Here is a 21,203-nt window from a genome sequence, read left to right on the forward strand (position 1 = left end):
TTTTTCCTATTTTCTTACAATTGTCGCTTCGGTTTGGGGTTAGAACAACCTTCTGTTACATAAAATGACATCCTTACCCAAACCCAACTCTAACCCCAACGTCAGGCGACGATGGTTTAAAAAGCATACGATTTTTTTTTATAAACCAATACATTAAGTGACATCCTAACGCAAACAGAAAATCTAACCCCAAACCGAAGCGAAAATTGTTTAAAAATAGGAAAAACAGTTGAGTAACCAATACGTGAAACTGTCACGGAAAAGCAAGTCGTGTCAGGGGCACGTAATATGGTGGAAATACGTGACAATGTCACGCAAAACTGAGCAAAATAATGCGTGACTATTTCACGGATTTTTGTGAGATCATGTTGCAACGGAAATATGTTAAATAACTGCTTCAATATTAATTAACAATAACGTTTGGCCAAGGCAGTCCTTGTAAATAGACATATAAATAGACAAATAAAATCATGACATATATGCCATAGAGCCTGAGATAGAGAAAAATAATAAGGAATTCTGCTTTTACTACCATCTCAGAAATATTGCCAGATTTGGAGGTTTTGTCTCAAGACAGGACTTAGAGAAACTTGTTCATGCTTTCATCACCAGCAGGGCCGATTATTGCAATGGACAATGGATTAAAAAAGTACTGTTACTTGTTTAAAAACCACTTCATGGCTACAGGCCGAAATACATGACAGATATGCTAATCGAATATGAAACCGATTACTCGGAGCAATAGGATCAGGTCATTTAGAAAAAACAGGGGTTCACTCAAAACAAGGTGCATCAGCATTTAGTTATTATCAGCTTTCAGAAGAGATCAGATGTGCTTCAACAGTAGACACTTTTAAATCTAGATTAAAAACACATCAGTTTAACTTTGCATTTACTGAATGATTTAAAACAGTACGAATAAAACAGTACAAAAGAATAAAACAGTATGAACCTTACCTGTTATAAAGGGAATGAAGCTTACGGTATGGTGCTTACCTGCAGAAATAAATAAAGTACAATAAGAACACACAGAACTTCAATTTTCAAAATTATTTTAACAATAAATGATGATTATTTTACTGGTTTACCTGTTTGCGATTACCACAGAATCCCGTCACCTGGCTGCGGTCTTCATTTGGTGAACGGTTCTTCACTCATAATTGACCTATACAAGAAATAGAGAAGAATAATAAGCAATTCTGCTTTTACATGTAGATGTGTGCCCCAAGAACACAGACACACCGGCTCCAAAAAGTTTAAAAAGTACACATTTCTGTTATTTTAATGTGGCAAATGTGTCAGCTTTAAAAGAAGCATACATTACCTTTTAAAGAGGATGCGCACTGCGTGAAATACCTTTACTCCCAGCATAAGCAAGCAATTTTCAAAATGCTTTTAAAAGTAATGGTGATTATCTTACTTGTTTAACTGTTTGTGATTACCATGGAATCATGTCACCATCATTTTTAAGCTTGTAAAGCAAATAATGAAACATTGACTTAGTAGGAAAAAATATTTTGGAAGTATCGTGATAAAGGATGAAGAAAATATTTTGCAAAGTGATGGTTAGCACACGGTTGATGGTACCTAATAAATTCCATCATATTTTTTTTATTCCTACTATGGAAGTCAATGGTGACTATCTGCTGTGGGTTTACCATCATTCCTCAAAATACCTTCTTTTGTGTTACTCAGAAAAAAAACTAATCCTCGTGTTGTTGTAAGCCTGTATGCATGAGTAAATGATGACAGAATTATCATCATAAATTGAAATATCCCTTTAAACTGTATTCCCCCCCCTTAAACCTAAACTTATTTTCTTACGGCAAGTCATTTAGGTAATCAAGAAAATACTTTACCCGTTGTCTTTGTGAGTTAAACAAATACAGCTACGCTTCCAGGTCTGTCGACGTTGCTGTGGTTTTTCGACAGCTGTATTATGAAGGGTAGCGAATGAATGAATACATTGCAAAAAATCATTTCTTACTTGTTATTTCGAACTGTTTTCACTGTACAAATATCTAGAAAGTCTTAAAATAAGATGCATTTTTTGATGAGCAAAATGCCCTAAGAAAATAAGCCTAGCCTTTAGGGAGAAAAAAACTCAAAATTTAAGCGAATTTGGGCTTAAAACAAGCAAATAAATCTGCCAAAGGGGTAAGAAACAAATCTAGATATAAACACTTAATTCAAGAAAAATTGTCGTAGCCCATTGGCAGATTTGTTGGCTTGTTTAATGTACATGCATGTACAATATTTCAATTTGTCTTGTATTTATTAGCATTTTGTATTGCCCAACGCTGTCTATGTTGTTTAACTGTTGTCATTTTCTTATAAAAGCCTTTATAATTTATTAGTTTGGATGATTGCCATTCCCGAGAACCTCTTATATTGGAAATAAAAGAATCATCTAAGCATTATTTTGTTGACTGTCTCTTAGACATGTAGCCGTTTGATTGTGGTTCTATTTAATGGCTAGTCTATTCTTTTGGAATGGTCAAACGTCTATTAGATTTTCACTGACAGCCCAAATTAAGCCTTGTTTTAGCCTAGACACATATTCGCTGTCTATTAGAAATTATGTAGTCGTTGAATAGCCGCTTTTTTGATGACTAATGTATTCTTGGGCCGTGGTTAGACGTCTCTTGGATTTTACGTAAAACGACAAAAGAATCTATTTTTAACACATAGGTCAGGGGAGAGCGCGAACGCAGTCCCCCACTATCAGAAATTTTGCAGTCGAGATTCCCACATTTGGGGAATTCGCAAAGGGTCAGCACAACCGGAGTGCAATGGCTGAGCCTCGCCCTGGGTGAACCACCTTCATGATCATGATGTCTCCCCTGCCAGGTAAGTATGAGCGACACCCTTTGAGGCCAGACGGCCGCATCTTCCTGTGACCGATCACATCAACGGCGCCCCCGAAGGCCGTCCGACTAACATTTCATTACTGTGTGTGACCAGGTGGAAAGCGCACGAAGCCACGTCTGAGACCAAACATTCTTCGAGATCTACCCTATTTTTATTCCGTTTCCAGCCCGGTTGAACCGTGTAGAGTGAAATATGTGAAACAATTTAAATCAAATGGATTTAAATTGCGCATTCAAATATATGGTTTCGTTATTACAAAGTAACTTTACGTGGAATAGAAACAAAGAAATGTACAGAGCAATCAAGAAACAACGAAAGCATAGCAATTTTAGAACGTGGATAAATAAAAACACAGGGCTCAATGACTTACCCGTTGTCGTTGTGAGTTAAACAAGTACAGCTATGCTTCCAGGTCTGTCGACGTTGCTGTGGATTTTCGACAGCTGTAGTATGAAGGGTAGTGAAAAAAGTTTTCAGGTGTTTTTAACATTCCAATCGGCCTCTTTCGCTTTTGTTGCACCTTCAGCTGTGTCGAGGATGTTTAATTCGTCCTCGGATCACCACCACAAACTTGTAAAGAAAATAATTAAATACATTACAAAAACATTTCTTTATCAGCGTGTTCATTTCCACGCAAGCTTTTCGTTAAACCAATAAAGCCAACGAAAACACAGCAATTTAAAGAAACACACGTATTAGAAAAAACACCGTCATTCACGCACAAAAGAAGCAAATTCTTTTTTTGTATTTGACTTATTTGTCCCCGAGAAGGGGAGCGCACCATTCATGGAAACACTGCAATACCATGTTGATGCATGGAGTGGAAGGAGCAAGCTCCGCTTCCATTTCCGAAGGTCAAAAATCCATTTAACATATAGTCTCCGGATAGGAGACGTATCAGACATTAAACTGATAAGAACAGATACTACACTTGATCTTAGCCAAAAGGCCGAGAAGCGATACCGGAATAGACGCAGCCAAAGGGGGAGCCGGCGAAGGCGCTGGCTTTTGGGGTGGAGGCTAGCGGGCATTTAACTCTATACGTTACAGAGGTAGAACGTTGAGCTAGCAGATCAGAAGTTCATGTTTTCTAAACCCATGCAGAAAACACACACAAACTGTTGGGAAAAAGCAGTCATCGCTTAACCAAACAGAAACATGAAGTAAAGCTTCAGTTAATTTGCTTGCAGCTTGCAGATCCAATACGTCGATCGTAAAGGTAATGCCGGTAGATCGCACATACCTTAACTGTGTATGCTGCTCCACGCCTCCACGAGCTTCGGGAAACAGAGCGCAAAATTGTCATTATGGTCTTGGATTAACTGTGAAACATGCTTTGCCTTTCTTCTCAAATGTGTTTTCATAAATCTTACGCTGTCCGCTGCAGCTCAGTCGTCTAACTTCTGAAATTTACCAGGATGCGCATTTTTTCCTTGATGCAGGAACTGATCCACGCTCATGAGAGAGAGAGAGAGAATTTAGAATTTTCAAAAAACCTTTATTACAAATTAAAACATTTTCATAACCTCAAATCAGAAAAAACAAAGGGGAAAAAATATATATATATATATATAGTAACGGAAATAACAAAAAATAAGCCAACATAGGAGCAAAGACGAAATCATCTTCAATAACCAGACACAGAGCTCCTCCATAATACCAAATCAATTCAAAAGAAAGAAGATCATTCATTGCTTTTAAGTATCTAAAACCAATAAGGATTCTAGATTTAACTTATTTTAAAAACTGCTAATATATCATGGCTTCCAGGTCTGTCAACGTTGCTGTGGTTTTTCGACAGCTGTAATATGAAGGGTAGAGTGAAAAAAAATGTTTAAGTGTTTTGAACATCCCAATCTGTTCGTTTACTTAGTACTTTATTCATGTTTTCGAGTTAAAAAATAATTCTTAAATCAAGATACATTTACTTAATAAGCAAAGTGGCTTAGAATTTAAGTCTTGTTTACTGAAATAAATTCTAAAATGTAATAGGTTAAGGCTTAAAACAAGTAAAAATATCTGCCAGTGGGGTAAGAAAAATAAACCTAAATTGAGTTTATTATTGAATTAAGTTGAAACTAGAATTACGTTTATTTTTCTTACCCCGCTGGCAGATATTTTTTACTTGTTTTAAATATAAACCTGTTGATTTTTATAATTTATTTCAATTATTACAAAGTATACGATCTGATTTTTTAATCGCGGTGTTTGTTTTATTCCTCGTTTCTTTTCCGTGCATTTGCTTTATTTATTTATTTTTGCTTGTTGCATTTAAATGCACGTTTGATTTGTTGCCACATTATTCTGTGTTAATGTATTTTTTAACATGTTTATAAACAAAAAGTGCGTTATTATAATTAATTATATGGCTGTGAATTCCCAGCAAACACAAAACGCTTTTATAACAATTTTCTATTACAATACATAATATCTTAAGCCACTTTGCTTACCAAGTAAATGTATCTCCATTTAAGAATTGTCAGATATTCACAAGAAAACAAGACAAAAACAGTAAGTAAGATATTCATTTACTTTTTTCTTTCAAACATGAATTTACAGACGGCTGGAAATTTTAAATAAAATAACTAGACATACCTATTCGGGTCTGCTCCCGTTTGCTGTGATGACGGGGACCTAGTCCAAAGCACATTTTGAGGAATACTTACACATTTTACTTCTTATTTCTTTGGAATTAATTATTATTTATTTTCAATTACAAAGTATGCGATCTGATTTTTTTAATCGCGGTGTTTGTTTTATTCCTCGTTTCTTTTCCATGCATTTGCTTTATTTATTTATTTTCTGCTTGTTGCATTTAAATGCACATTTGATTTGTTGCCACATTATTCTGTGTTAATGTATTTTTTAACATGTTTATCAACAAAAAGTGCGTTATTATAATTAATTATATAGCTGTGAATTATATACAAGAATTCCCAGCAAAAACAAAACGTTTTTATAACAATTTTCTATTACAATACATAATATCTTAAGCCACTTTGCTTACCAAGTAAATGTATCTCCATTTAAGAATTGTCAGATATTCACTAGAAAACAAGACAAAAACAGTAAGTAAGATATTCATTTACTTTTTTCTTTCAAACATGAATTTACAGACGGCTGGGAATTTTTAATAAAATAACTAGACATACCTATTCGGGTCTGCTCCCGTTTGCTGTGATGACGGGAGACTTAGTCCAAAGCACATTTTGAGGAATACTTACACATTTTACTTCTTATTTCTTTGAAATTAATTATTATTTATTTTCAATTACAAAGTATGAGATCTGATTTTTTTAATCGCGGTGTGTGTTTTATTCCTCGTTTCTTTAGCTCACACAACATTCTACCAAAAAACAGCAGATCATTTTCTACTAGATAACTCCATACACTATGGATTAAAAATGTCCCGACTGCGAACCTGATAAAACCCAGGTAAAAAGCAAATACAAATAAACCATTTTGATTTAGCAAAAGTTTACAAATAAATGCACTCCCTGCACACAACAAGCACGTCTAGTTACCATTCATATTTTGCGTGATTTAAGTTTCGTCGCATACATTTTGGAAGGCACACGATAAAAACAAAATAAGGCTTTTAATGTATGCAGACTTCATTCTCCGTTGAGGGCTTATCAATCATAATAAACGCTGTTAACTCTTCTCATTGAATGGTCTAAATCCAATGCTGGTAAAGAAATCAAATGTGCATTTCAACGCAACAAGCAAGCCGTAAAGCAATGGATGCAGGCAAACAAACGAGGAATAGCACATACACCACGATTAGATCATCGGGTCTCATACTTTGGAATTAATAAGAAATAATTATTCAGTCTAAAGAAATAAGAAGTAAAATGTCTAAGTATTTCTCCAAATGTGCAGACTCATTACAATAAACGGGAGCAGACACGAATAGTTATGTATGTCTCGTTATTTTATTTAAAATTGACAGCTGTCTAACATATGATATATTTTGATAATACGAAATGCTAAAAAAATAATATAACACCAATCGACAATATATGTTATTGTTATTTTTACAAGTAAATTCATGTGTAGGAGAAAACAAAGCAGCTGTCAGTCCATACTATATTGAGTGGCCATCGTAGTGGTGCAACCTGAACGATGTTTTCCTTACTTCCGGTCAAAGGCGCCATTTTGTGAAATAGGCATATAGGTGACGCTGGAGCACGCGGCCATTGTCTCTGTTCAACAAAACAAGTGTATATATACACATACGCATATTTTTCCTCAATCAATCACCGAATACAAGGTGCAATTCGATGCCAACTGGCCCTTCTCTCTGGTTTCATGTTTGTAAGGAAAATTAAGGGGGAAATTACGATAGCATTTCAGCCAAACATTCATTCGTGCCACGCTGCTTTTCTTTGAACGAAAAAAAAAACCCTCTGCTCCCCCTACACAATTTCTTCTCCTGTTATTTTATGCTTAAAACAAGCAAATAAATCTGCCTACAGGGTAAGAAAAAATTCGTTAACTTTTCCCATAAACACTTAATTCAAGAAAAATTGTCCCACCCCACTGGCCATTTTTTATCCACAATACACATTCGATGTCTGCACGCACCATTGTCTTTGTTCAACGCAAACAATTCTGTTGCGTTTTTCTTTGAACGAAGTGCTCCGCCTAGATAATTTGACCCATATTCACATGGGTTTGTTTCTCGTTTTTTCTTTGAGAACAATCTATATAGCGCTTTCCACAATCGTTTTGGTGTTAGCTTTACGTAAAATAGAAACACAGAAAAGTACTGAGCGATGGAGAAACCACGAAGCGGAACATATTATGACCACGGATTGGCAAACAAACTGGCAACCACGCACAAAAGAAGCAAACTCTGGTTTTAAACTCACCTTATTTGTCCCCGGAAAGCGCCAGAGTCGATGCACGGAGTGGACGGAGCAAGCCTCGCTTCCATAGCCGAAGGTCAAAAATCCATTCAAACGTGTAGTCCCCGGTGTCCACTCGATTTTACCCAAAAAGCCGAGGAGCGATACCGCAATGGCATCCGGAGAAGGCGCTGGCTGTCGGGATGGAGGTTAGCGGGTCAGAGATCCGGCACTGAAGGTCTGCGTTCATTACTCACCGTGTGCATTTCACTCTATACTTGTAAAAAAACCATACAAATACATACAGAAACAGTTATCACTCATACAAAAAGAAACACGAAGGTAAAGCTTCAGTTAATTTGCTCGCTGAATGCTTTTTGCATGCACATACAAAACTGAACAAAACTGATATACTGAACAAAATAGGCCCCAAAATTGAGGAACACCAGTTGTTTAGTTAAACTGATTGAATAGCACTTTGCTTTCTATTTGTTAAATATGAAATGAGACAATAAATTACAAATTACATTTCAATGCCTGCAGCGTGTTCATGTCCACACCACAAATAAAACCGTGTGACACTTTTTTTTGGTTTAAAGATTGAAAGTTTCGAACCTACGCAACACTCTAAAGACAAATGCTCCTAAATAGTACCAAATAAGGGTTCTTCAGCTTGTAACCATAGCAGAACCCGTTTTTTTTGGTACTATATAGAACCTTTTTATACGGTTCTATAAAGAATCTTGCCTTGAAAAATGCTCACCTCAGTGGTGCTATAAAGAACGATTAATTTATCAGCTGTCAGGAGTGACATTTTTGTTATTTATCCACTTTCTAATGTATAGCACTTGATAAGGATTAACAGTTTAAAAACAGAAATGCAAGACATCAGAAAATACATTTACTTTTTACTTTCATAACATGAGAGGTGTCATACAATAACAAATATGTGCTTTAAAATCACATTCCTAAGTTAAAAATATACATAAAAATAGATATATGGATCATTACACAAATCACTACTCAACCGAAATATGTTAAATAACTGCTTCAATATTAATTAACAATAACGTTTGGCCAAGGCAGTCCTTGTAAATAGACATATAAATAGACAAATAAAATCATGACATATATGCCATAGAGCCTGAGATAGAGAAAAATAATAAGGAATTCTGCTTTTACTACCATCTCAGAAATATTGCCAGATTTGGAGGTTTTGTCTCAAGACAGGACTTAGAGAAACTTGTTCATGCTTTCATCACCAGCAGGGCCGATTATTGCAATGGACAATGGATTAAAAAAGTACTGTTACTTGTTTAAAAACCACTTCATGGCTACAGGCCGAAATACATGACAGATATGCTAATCGAATATGAAACCGATTACTCGGAGCAATAGGATCAGGTCATTTAGAAAAAACAGGGGTTCACTCAAAACAAGGTGCATCAGCATTTAGTTATTATCAGCTTTCAGAAGAGATCAGATGTGCTTCAACAGTAGACACTTTTAAATCTAGATTAAAAACACATCAGTTTAACTTTGCATTTACTGAATGATTTAAAACAGTACGAATAAAACAGTACAAAAGAATAAAACAGTATGAACCTTACCTGTTATAAAGGGAATGAAGCTTACGGTATGGTGCTTACCTGCAGAAATAAATAAAGTACAATAAGAACACACAGAACTTCAATTTTCAAAATTATTTTAACAATAAATGATGATTATTTTACTGGTTTACCTGTTTGCGATTACCACAGAATCCCGTCACCTGGCTGCGGTCTTCATTTGGTGAACGGTTCTTCACTCATAATTGACCTATACAAGAAATAGAGAAGAATAATAAGCAATTCTGCTTTTACATGTAGATGTGTGCCCCAAGAACACAGACACACCGGCTCCAAAAAGTTTAAAAAGTACACATTTCTGTTATTTTAATGTGGCAAATGTGTCAGCTTTAAAAGAAGCATACATTACCTTTTAAAGAGGATGCGCACTGCGTGAAATACCTTTACTCCCAGCATAAGCAAGCAATTTTCAAAATGCTTTTAAAAGTAATGGTGATTATCTTACTTGTTTAACTGTTTGTGATTACCATGGAATCATGTCACCATCATTTTTAAGCTTGTAAAGCAAATAATGAAACATTGACTTAGTAGGAAAAAATATTTTGGAAGTAGCGTGATAAATGATGAAGAAAATATTTTGCAAAGTGATGGTTAGCACACGGTTGATGGTACCTAATAAATTCCATCATATTTTTTTTATTCCTACTATGGAAGTCAATGGTGACTATCTGCTGTGGGTTTACCATCATTCCTCAAAATACCTTCTTTTGTGTTACTCAGAAAAAAACTAATCCTCGTGTTGTTGTAAGCCTGTATGCATGAGTAAATGATGACAGAATTATCATCATAAATTGAAATATCCCTTTAAACTGTATTTCCCCCCCTTAAACCTAAACTTATTTTCTTACGGCAAGTCATTTAGGTAATCAAGAAAATACTTTACCCGTTGTCTTTGTGAGTTAAACAAATACAGCTACGCTTCCAGGTCTGTCGACGTTGCTGTGGTTTTTCGACAGCTGTATTATGAAGGGTAGCGAATGAATGAATACATTGCAAAAAATCATTTCTTACTTGTTATTTCGAACTGTTTTCACTGTACAAATATCTAGAAAGTCTTAAAATAAGATGCATTTTTTGATGAGCAAAATGCCCTAAGAAAATAAGCCTAGCCTTTAGGGAGAAAAAAACTCAAAATTTAAGCGAATTTGGGCTTAAAACAAGCAAATAAATCTGCCAAAGGGGTAAGAAACAAATCTAGATATAAACACTTAATTCAAGAAAAATTGTCGTAGCCCATTGGCAGATTTGTTGGCTTGTTTAATGTACATGCATGTACAATATTTCAATTTGTCTTGTATTTATTAGCATTTTGTATTGCCCAACGCTGTCTATGTTGTTTAACTGTTGTCATTTTCTTATAAAAGCCTTTATAATTTATTAGTTTGGATGATTGCCATTCCCGAGAACCTCTTATATTGGAAATAAAAGAATCATCTAAGCATTATTTTGTTGACTGTCTCTTAGACATGTAGCCGTTTGATTGTGGTTCTATTTAATGGCTAGTCTATTCTTTTGGAATGGTCAAACGTCTATTAGATTTTCACTGACAGCCCAAATTAAGCCTTGTTTTAGCCTAGACACATATTCGCTGTCTATTAGAAATTATGTAGTCGTTGAATAGCCGCTTTTTTGATGACTAATGTATTCTTGGGCCGTGGTTAGACGTCTCTTGGATTTTACGTAAAACGACAAAAGAATCTATTTTTAACACATAGGTCAGGGGAGAGCGCGAACGCAGTCCCCCACTATCAGAAATTTTGCAGTCGAGATTCCCACATTTGGGGAATTCGCAAAGGGTCAGCACAACCGGAGTGCAATGGCTGAGCCTCGCCCTGGGTGAACCACCTTCATGATCATGGTGTCTCCCCTGCCAGGTAAGTATGAGCGACACCCTTTGAGGCCAGACGGCCGCATCTTCCTGTGACCGATCACATCAACGGCGCCCCCGAAGGCCGTCCGACTAACATTTCATTACTGTGTGTGACCAGGTGGAAAGCGCACGAAGCCACGTCTGAGACCAAACATTCTTCGAGATCTACCCTATTTTTATTCCGTTTCCAGCCCGGTTGAACCGTGTAGAGTGAAATATGTGAAACAATTTAAATCAAATGGATTTAAATTGCGCATTCAAATATATGGTTTCGTTATTACAAAGTAACTTTACGTGGAATAGAAACAAAGAAATGTACAGAGCAATCAAGAAACAACGAAAGCATAGCAATTTTAGAACGTGGATAAATAAAAACACAGGGCTCAATGACTTACCCGTTGTCGTTGTGAGTTAAACAAGTACAGCTATGCTTCCAGGTCTGTCGACGTTGCTGTGGATTTTCGACAGCTGTAGTATGAAGGGTAGTGAAAAAAGTTTTCAGGTGTTTTTAACATTCCAATCGGCCTCTTTCGCTTTTGTTGCACCTTCAGCTGTGTCGAGGATGTTTAATTCGTCCTCGGATCACCACCACAAACTTGTAAAGAAAATAATTAAATACATTACAAAAACATTTCTTTATCAGCGTGTTCATTTCCACGCAAGCTTTTCGTTAAACCAATAAAGCCAACGAAAACACAGCAATTTAAAGAAACACACGTATTAGAAAAAACACCGTCATTCACGCACAAAAGAAGCAAATTCTTTTTTTGTATTTGACTTATTTGTCCCCGAGAAGGGGAGCGCACCATTCATGGAAACACTGCAATACCATGTTGATGCATGGAGTGGAAGGAGCAAGCTCCGCTTCCATTTCCGAAGGTCAAAAATCCATTTAACATATAGTCTCCGGATAGGAGACGTATCAGACATTAAACTGATAAGAACAGATACTACACTTGATCTTAGCCAAAAGGCCGAGAAGCGATACCGGAATAGACGCAGCCAAAGGGGGAGCCGGCGAAGGCGCTGGCTTTTGGGGTGGAGGCTAGCGGGCATTTAACTCTATACGTTACAGAGGTAGAACGTTGAGCTAGCAGATCAGAAGTTCATGTTTTCTAAACCCATGCAGAAAACACACACAAACTGTTGGGAAAAAGCAGTCATCGCTTAACCAAACAGAAACATGAAGTAAAGCTTCAGTTAATTTGCTTGCAGCTTGCAGATCCAATACGTCGATCGTAAAGGTAATGCCGGTAGATCGCACATACCTTAACTGTGTATGCTGCTCCACGCCTCCACGAGCTTCGGGAAACAGAGCGCAAAATTGTCATTATGGTCTTGGATTAACTGTGAAACATGCTTTGCCTTTCTTCTCAAATGTGTTTTCATAAATCTTACGCTGTCCGCTGCAGCTCAGTCGTCTAACTTCTGAAATTTACCAGGATGCGCATTTTTTCCTTGATGCAGGAACTGATCCACGCTCATGAGAGAGAGAGAGAGAATTTAGAATTTTCAAAAAACCTTTATTACAAATTAAAACATTTTCATAACCTCAAATCAGAAAAAACAAAGGGGAAAAAAATATATATATATATATAGTAACGGAAATAACAAAAAATAAGCCAACATAGGAGCAAAGACGAAATCATCTTCAATAACCAGACACAGAGCTCCTCCATAATACCAAATCAATTCAAAAGAAAGAAGATCATTCATTGCTTTTAAGTATCTAAAACCAATAAGGATTCTAGATTTAACTTATTTTAAAAACTGCTAATATATCATGGCTTCCAGGTCTGTCAACGTTGCTGTGGTTTTTCGACAGCTGTAATATGAAGGGTAGAGTGAAAAAAAATGTTTAAGTGTTTTGAACATCCCAATCTGTTCGTTTACTTAGTATTTTATTCATGTTTTCGAGTTAAAAAATAATTCTTAAATCAAGATACATTTACTTAATAAGCAAAGTGGCTTAGAATTTAAGTCTTGTTTACTGAAATAAATTCTAAAATGTAATAGGTTAAGGCTTAAAACAAGTAAAAATATCTGCCAGTGGGGTAAGAAAAATAAACCTAAATTGAGTTTATTATTGAATTAAGTTGAAACTAGAATTACGTTTATTTTTCTTACCCCGCTGGCAGATATTTTTTACTTGTTTTAAATATAAACCTGTTGATTTTTATAATTTATTTCAATTATTACAAAGTATACGATCTGATTTTTTAATCGCGGTGTTTGTTTTATTCCTCGTTTCTTTTCCGTGCATTTGCTTTATTTATTTATTTTTGCTTGTTGCATTTAAATGCACGTTTGATTTGTTGCCACATTATTCTGTGTTAATGTATTTTTTAACATGTTTATAAACAAAAAGTGCGTTATTATAATTAATTATATGGCTGTGAATTCCCAGCAAACACAAAACGCTTTTATAACAATTTTCTATTACAATACATAATATCTTAAGCCACTTTGCTTACCAAGTAAATGTATCTCCATTTAAGAATTGTCAGATATTCACAAGAAAACAAGACAAAAACAGTAAGTAAGATATTCATTTACTTTTTTCTTTCAAACATGAATTTACAGACGGCTGGAAATTTTAAATAAAATAACTAGACATACCTATTCGGGTCTGCTCCCGTTTGCTGTGATGACGGGGACCTAGTCCAAAGCACATTTTGAGGAATACTTACACATTTTACTTCTTATTTCTTTGGAATTAATTATTATTTATTTTCAATTACAAAGTATGCGATCTGATTTTTTTAATCGCGGTGTTTGTTTTATTCCTCGTTTCTTTTCCATGCATTTGCTTTATTTATTTATTTTCTGCTTGTTGCATTTAAATGCACATTTGATTTGTTGCCACATTATTCTGTGTTAATGTATTTTTTAACATGTTTATCAACAAAAAGTGCGTTATTATAATTAATTATATAGCTGTGAATTATATACAAGAATTCCCAGCAAAAACAAAACGTTTTTATAACAATTTTCTATTACAATACATAATATCTTAAGCCACTTTGCTTACCAAGTAAATGTATCTCCATTTAAGAATTGTCAGATATTCACTAGAAAACAAGACAAAAACAGTAAGTAAGATATTCATTTACTTTTTTCTTTCAAACATGAATTTACAGACGGCTGGGAATTTTTAATAAAATAACTAGACATACCTATTCGGGTCTGCTCCCGTTTGCTGTGATGACGGGAGACTTAGTCCAAAGCACATTTTGAGGAATACTTACACATTTTACTTCTTATTTCTTTGAAATTAATTATTATTTATTTTCAATTACAAAGTATGAGATCTGATTTTTTTAATCGCGGTGTGTGTTTTATTCCTCGTTTCTTTAGCTCACACAACATTCTACCAAAAAACAGCAGATCATTTTCTACTAGATAACTCCATACACTATGGATTAAAAATGTCCCGACTGCGAACCTGATAAAACCCAGGTAAAAAGCAAATACAAATAAACCATTTTGATTTAGCAAAAGTTTACAAATAAATGCACTCCCTGCACACAACAAGCACGTCTAGTTACCATTCATATTTTGCGTGATTTAAGTTTCGTCGCATACATTTTGGAAGGCACACGATAAAAACAAAATAAGGCTTTTAATGTATGCAGACTTCATTCTCCGTTGAGGGCTTATCAATCATAATAAACGCTGTTAACTCTTCTCATTGAATGGTCTAAATCCAATGCTGGTAAAGAAATCAAATGTGCATTTCAACGCAACAAGCAAGCCGTAAAGCAATGGATGCAGGCAAACAAACGAGGAATAGCACATACACCACGATTAGATCATCGGGTCTCATACTTTGGAATTAATAAGAAATAATTATTCAGTCTAAAGAAATAAGAAGTAAAATGTCTAAGTATTTCTCCAAATGTGCAGACTCATTACAATAAACGGGAGCAGACACGAATAGTTATGTATGTCTCGTTATTTTATTTAAAATTGACAGCTGTCTAACATATGATATATTTTGATAATACGAAATGCTAAAAAAATAATATAACACCAATCGACAATATCTGTTATTGTTATTTTTACAAGTAAATTCATGTGTAGGAGAAAACAAAGCAGCTGTCAGTCCATACTATATTGAGTGGCCATCGTAGTGGTGCAACCTGAACGATGTTTTCCTTACTTCCGGTCAAAGGCGCCATTTTGTGAAATAGGCATATAGGTGACGCTGGAGCACGCGGCCATTGTCTCTGTTCAACAAAACAAGTGTATATATACACATACGCATATTTTTCCTCAATCAATCACCGAATACAAGGTGCAATTCGATGCCAACTGGCCCTTCTCTCTGGTTTCATGTTTGTAAGGAAAATTAAGGGGGAAATTACGATAGCATTTCAGCCAAACATTCATTCGTGCCACGCTGCTTTTCTTTGAACGAAAAAAAAAAACCTCTGCTCCCCCTACACAATTTCTTCTCCTGTTATTTTATGCTTAAAACAAGCAAATAAATCTGCCTACAGGGTAAGAAAAAATTCGTTAACTTTTCCCATAAACACTTAATTCAAGAAAAATTGTCCCACCCCACTGGCCATTTTTTATCCACAATACACATTCGATGTCTGCACGCACCATTGTCTTTGTTCAACGCAAACAATTCTGTTGCGTTTTTCTTTGAACGAAGTGCTCCGCCTAGATAATTTGACCCATATTCACATGGGTTTGTTTCTCGTTTTTTCTTTGAGAACAATCTATATAGCGCTTTCCACAATCGTTTTGGTGTTAGCTTTACGTAAAATAGAAACACAGAAAAGTACTGAGTGATGGAGAAACCACGAAGCGGAACATATTATGACCACGGATTGGCAAACAAACTGGCAACCACGCACAAAAGAAGCAAACTCTGGTTTTAAACTCACCTTATTTGTCCCCGGAAAGCGCCAGAGTCGATGCACGGAGTGGACGGAGCAAGCCTCGCTTCCATAGCCGAAGGTCAAAAATCCATTCAAACGTGTAGTCCCCGGTGTCCACTCGATTTTACCCAAAAAGCCGAGGAGCGATACCGCAATGGCATCCGGAGAAGGCGCTGGCTGTCGGGATGGAGGTTAGCGGGTCAGAGATCCGGCACTGAAGGTCTGCGTTCATTACTCACCGTGTGCATTTCACTCTATACTTGTAAAAAAACCATACAAATACATACAGAAACAGTTATCACTCATACAAAAAGAAACACGAAGGTAAAGCTTCAGTTAATTTGCTCGCTGAATGCTTTTTGCATGCACATACAAAACTGAACAAAACTGATATACTGAACAAAATAGGCCCCAAAATTGAGGAACACCAGTTGTTTAGTTAAACTGATTGAATAGCACTTTGCTTTCTATTTGTTAAATATGAAATGAGACAATAAATTACAAATTACATTTCAATGCCTGCAGCGTGTTCATGTCCACACCACAAATAAAACCGTGTGACCCTTTTTTTTGGTTTAAAGATTGAAAGTTTCGAACCTACGCAACACTCTAAAGACAAATGCTCCTAAATAGTACCAAATAAGGGTTCTTCAGCTTGTAACCATAGCAGAACCCGTTTTTTTTTGGTACTATATAGAACCTTTTTATACGGTTCTATAAAGAATCTTGCCTTGAAAAATGCTCACCTCAGTGGTGCTATAAAGAACGATTAATTTATCAGCTGTCAGGAGTGACATTTTTGTTATTTATCCACTTTCTAATGTATAGCACTTGATAAGGATTAACAGTTTAAAAACAGAAATGCAAGACATCAGAAAATACATTTATTTTTTACTTTCATAACATGAGAGGTGTCATACAATAACAAATATGTGCTTTAAAATCACATTCCTAAGTTAAAAATATACATAAAAATAGATATATGGATCATTACACAAATCACTACTCAAAGGAAATATGTTAAATAACTGCTTCAATATTAATTAACAATAACGTTTGGCCAAGGCAGTCCTTGTAAATAGACATATAAATAGACAAATAAAATCATGACATATATGCCATAGAGCCTGAGATAGAGAAAAATAATAAGGAATTCTGCTTTTACTACCATCTCAGAAATATTGCCAGAATTGGAGGTTTTGTCTCAAGACAGGACTTAGAGAAACTTGTTCATGCTTTCATCACCAGCAGGGCCGATTATTGCAATGGACAATGGATTAAAAAAGTACTGTTACTTGTTTAAAAACCACTTCATGGCTACAGGCCGAAATACATGACAGATATGCTAATCGAATATGAAACCGATTACTCGGAGCAATAGGATCAGGTCATTTAGAAAAAACAGGGGTTCACTCAAAACAAGGTGCATCAGCATTTAGTTATTATCAGCTTTCAGAAGAGATCAGATGTGCTTCAACAGTAGACACTTTTAAATCTAGATTAAAAACACATCAGTTTAACTTTGCATTTACTGAATGATTTAAAACAGTACGAATAAAACAGTACAAAAGAATAAAACAGTATGAACCTTACCTGTTATAAAGGGAATGAAGCTTACGGTATGGTGCTTACCTGCAGAAATAAATAAAGTACAATAAGAACACACAGAACTTCAATTTTCAAAATTATTTTAACAATAAATGATGATTATTTTACTGGTTTACCTGTTTGCGATTACCACAGAATCCCGTCACCTGGCTGCGGTCTTCATTTGGTGAACGGTTCTTCACTCATAATTGACCTATACAAGAAATAGAGAAGAATAATAAGCAATTCTGCTTTTACATGTAGATGTGTGCCCCAAGAACACAGACACACCGGCTCCAAAAAGTTTAAAAAGTACACATTTCTGTTATTTTAATGTGGCAAATGTGTCAGCTTTAAAAGAAGCATACATTACCTTTTAAAGAGGATGCGCACTGCGTGAAATACCTTTACTCCCAGCATAAGCAAGCAATTTTCAAAATGCTTTTAAAAGTAATGGTGATTATCTTACTTGTTTAACTGTTTGTGATTACCATGGAATCATGTCACCATCATTTTTAAGCTTGTAAAGCAAATAATGAAACATTGACTTAGTAGGAAAAAATATTTTGGAAGTATCGTGATAAAGGATGAAGAAAATATTTTGCAAAGTGATGGTTAGCACACGGTTGATGGTACCTAATAAATTCCATCATATTTTTTTTATTCCTACTATGGAAGTCAATGGTGACTATCTGCTGTGGGTTTACCATCATTCCTCAAAATACCTTCTTTTGTGTTACTCAGAAAAAAAACTAATCCTCGTGTTGTTGTAAGCCTGTATGCATGAGTAAATGATGACAGAATTATCATCATAAATTGAAATATCCCTTTAAACTGTATTCCCCCCCCTTAAACCTAAACTTATTTTCTTACGGCAAGTCATTTAGGTAATCAAGAAAATACTTTACCCGTTGTCTTTGTGAGTTAAACAAATACAGCTACGCTTCCAGGTCTGTCGACGTTGCTGTGGTTTTTCGACAGCTGTATTATGAAGGGTAGCGAATGAATGAATACATTGCAAAAAATCATTTCTTACTTGTTATTTCGAACTGTTTTCACTGTACAAATATCTAGAAAGTCTTAAAATAAGATGCATTTTTTGATGAGCAAAATGCCCTAAGAAAATAAGCCTAGCCTTTAGGGAGAAAAAAACTCAAAATTTAAGCGAATTTGGGCTTAAAACAAGCAAATAAATCTGCCAAAGGGGTAAGAAACAAATCTAGATATAAACACTTAATTCAAGAAAAATTGTCGTAGCCCATTGGCAGATTTGTTGGCTTGTTTAATGTACATGCATGTACAATATTTCAATTTGTCTTGTATTTATTAGCATTTTGTATTGCCCAACGCTGTCTATGTTGTTTAACTGTTGTCATTTTCTTATAAAAGCCTTTATAATTTATTAGTTTGGATGATTGCCATTCCCGAGAACCTCTTATATTGGAAATAAAAGAATCATCTAAGCATTATTTTGTTGACTGTCTCTTAGACATGTAGCCGTTTGATTGTGGTTCTATTTAATGGCTAGTCTATTCTTTTGGAATGGTCAAACGTCTATTAGATTTTCACTGACAGCCCAAATTAAGCCTTGTTTTAGCCTAGACACATATTCGCTGTCTATTAGAAATTATGTAGTCGTTGAATAGCCGCTTTTTTGATGACTAATGTATTCTTGGGCCGTGGTTAGACGTCTCTTGGATTTTACGTAAAACGACAAAAGAATCTATTTTTAACACATAGGTCAGGGGAGAGCGCGAACGCAGTCCCCCACTATCAGAAATTTTGCAGTCGAGATTCCCACATTTGGGGAATTCGCAAAGGGTCAGCACAACCGGAGTGCAATGGCTGAGCCTCGCCCTGGGTGAACCACCTTCATGATCATGATGTCTCCCCTGCCAGGTAAGTATGAGCGACACCCTTTGAGGCCAGACGGCCGCATCTTCCTGTGACCGATCACATCAACGGCGCCCCCGAAGGCCGTCCGACTAACATTTCATTACTGTGTGTGACCAGGTGGAAAGCGCACGAAGCCACGTCTGAGACCAAACATTCTTCGAGATCTACCCTATTTTTATTCCGTTTCCAGCCCGGTTGAACCGTGTAGAGTGAAATATGTGAAACAATTTAAATCAAATGGATTTAAATTGCGCATTCAAATATATGGTTTCGTTATTACAAAGTAACTTTACGTGGAATAGAAACAAAGAAATGTACAGAGCAATCAAGAAACAACGAAAGCATAGCAATTTTAGAACGTGGATAAATAAAAACACAGGGCTCAATGACTTACCCGTTGTCGTTGTGAGTTAAACAAGTACAGCTATGCTTCCAGGTCTGTCGACGTTGCTGTGGATTTTCGACAGCTGTAGTATGAAGGGTAGTGAAAAAAGTTTTCAGGTGTTTTTAACATTCCAATCGGCCTCTTTCGCTTTTGTTGCACCTTCAGCTGTGTCGAGGATGTTTAATTCGTCCTCGGATCACCACCACAAACTTGTAAAGAAAATAATTAAATACATTACAAAAACATTTCTTTATCAGCGTGTTCATTTCCACGCAAGCTTTTCGTTAAACCAATAAAGCCAACGAAAACACAGCAATTTAAAGAAACACACGTATTAGAAAAAACACCGTCATTCACGCACAAAAGAAGCAAATTCTTTTTTTGTATTTGACTTATTTGTCCCCGAGAAGGGGAGCGCACCATTCATGGAAACACTGCAATACCATGTTGATGCATGGAGTGGAAGGAGCAAGCTCCGCTTCCATTTCCGAAGGTCAAAAATCCATTTAACATATAGTCTCCGGATAGGAGACGTATCAGACATTAAACTGATAAGAACAGATACTACACTTGATCTTAGCCAAAAGGCCGAGAAGCGATACCGGAATAGACGCAGCCAAAGGGGGAGCCGGCGAAGGCGCTGGCTTTTGGGGTGGAGGCTAGCGGGCATTTAACTCTATACGTTACAGAGGTAGAACGTTGAGCTAGCAGATCAGAAGTTCATGTTTTCTAAACCCATGCAGAAAACACACACAAACTGTTGGGAAAAAGCAGTCATCGCTTAACCAAACAGAAACATGAAGTAAAGCTTCAGTTAATTTGCTTGCAGCTTGCAGATCCAATACGTCGATCGTAAAGGTAATGCCGGTAGATCGCACATACCTTAACTGTGTATGCTGCTCCACGCCTCCACGAGCTTCGGGAAACAGAGCGCAAAATTGTCATTATGGTCTTGGATTAACTGTGAAACATGCTTTGCCTTTCTTCTCAAATGTGTTTTCATAAATCTTACGCTGTCCGCTGCAGCTCAGTCGTCTAACTTCTGAAATTTACCAGGATGCGCATTTTTTCCTTGATGCAGGAACTGATCCACGCTCATGAGAGAGAGAGAGAGAATTTAGAATTTTCAAAAAACCTTTATTACAAATTAAAACATTTTCATAACCTCAAATCAGAAAAAACAAAGGGGAAAAAATATATATATATATATATAGTAACGGAAAT

At 35.9% G+C, this 21,203-nt stretch overlaps 6 non-coding genes across 6 annotated transcripts; all 6 read right to left on the bottom strand.

Moving 5' to 3' along the window:
* Window positions 1-2,693: 2,693 nt before the first annotated feature.
* LOC141282597 (U1 spliceosomal RNA) lies at window positions 2,694-2,858 on the bottom strand. Its single transcript, XR_012337396.1, has one exon. It is a non-coding gene; the product is annotated as a U1 spliceosomal RNA (small nuclear RNA).
* Window positions 2,859-3,641: 783 nt separating this feature from the next.
* On the bottom strand, window positions 3,642-3,832 carry LOC141282612 (U2 spliceosomal RNA). Its single transcript, XR_012337411.1, has one exon. It is a non-coding gene; the product is annotated as a U2 spliceosomal RNA (small nuclear RNA).
* A 7,234-nt stretch (window positions 3,833-11,066) lies between these two features.
* On the bottom strand, window positions 11,067-11,231 carry LOC141282571 (U1 spliceosomal RNA). The gene has a single exon (XR_012337368.1). It is a non-coding gene; the product is annotated as a U1 spliceosomal RNA (small nuclear RNA).
* A 783-nt stretch (window positions 11,232-12,014) lies between these two features.
* LOC141282613 (U2 spliceosomal RNA) lies at window positions 12,015-12,205 on the bottom strand. Its single transcript, XR_012337412.1, has one exon. It is a non-coding gene; the product is annotated as a U2 spliceosomal RNA (small nuclear RNA).
* A 7,235-nt stretch (window positions 12,206-19,440) lies between these two features.
* On the bottom strand, window positions 19,441-19,605 carry LOC141282598 (U1 spliceosomal RNA). The gene has a single exon (XR_012337397.1). It is a non-coding gene; the product is annotated as a U1 spliceosomal RNA (small nuclear RNA).
* Window positions 19,606-20,388: 783 nt separating this feature from the next.
* Window positions 20,389-20,579, bottom strand: LOC141282614 (U2 spliceosomal RNA). Its single transcript, XR_012337413.1, has one exon. It is a non-coding gene; the product is annotated as a U2 spliceosomal RNA (small nuclear RNA).
* Window positions 20,580-21,203: the final 624 nt, after the last annotated feature.

This window comes from Paramisgurnus dabryanus, chromosome 9 (assembly GCF_030506205.2).
Source record: "Paramisgurnus dabryanus chromosome 9, PD_genome_1.1, whole genome shotgun sequence".
NCBI lineage: Eukaryota > Metazoa > Chordata > Actinopteri > Cypriniformes > Cobitidae > Paramisgurnus > Paramisgurnus dabryanus.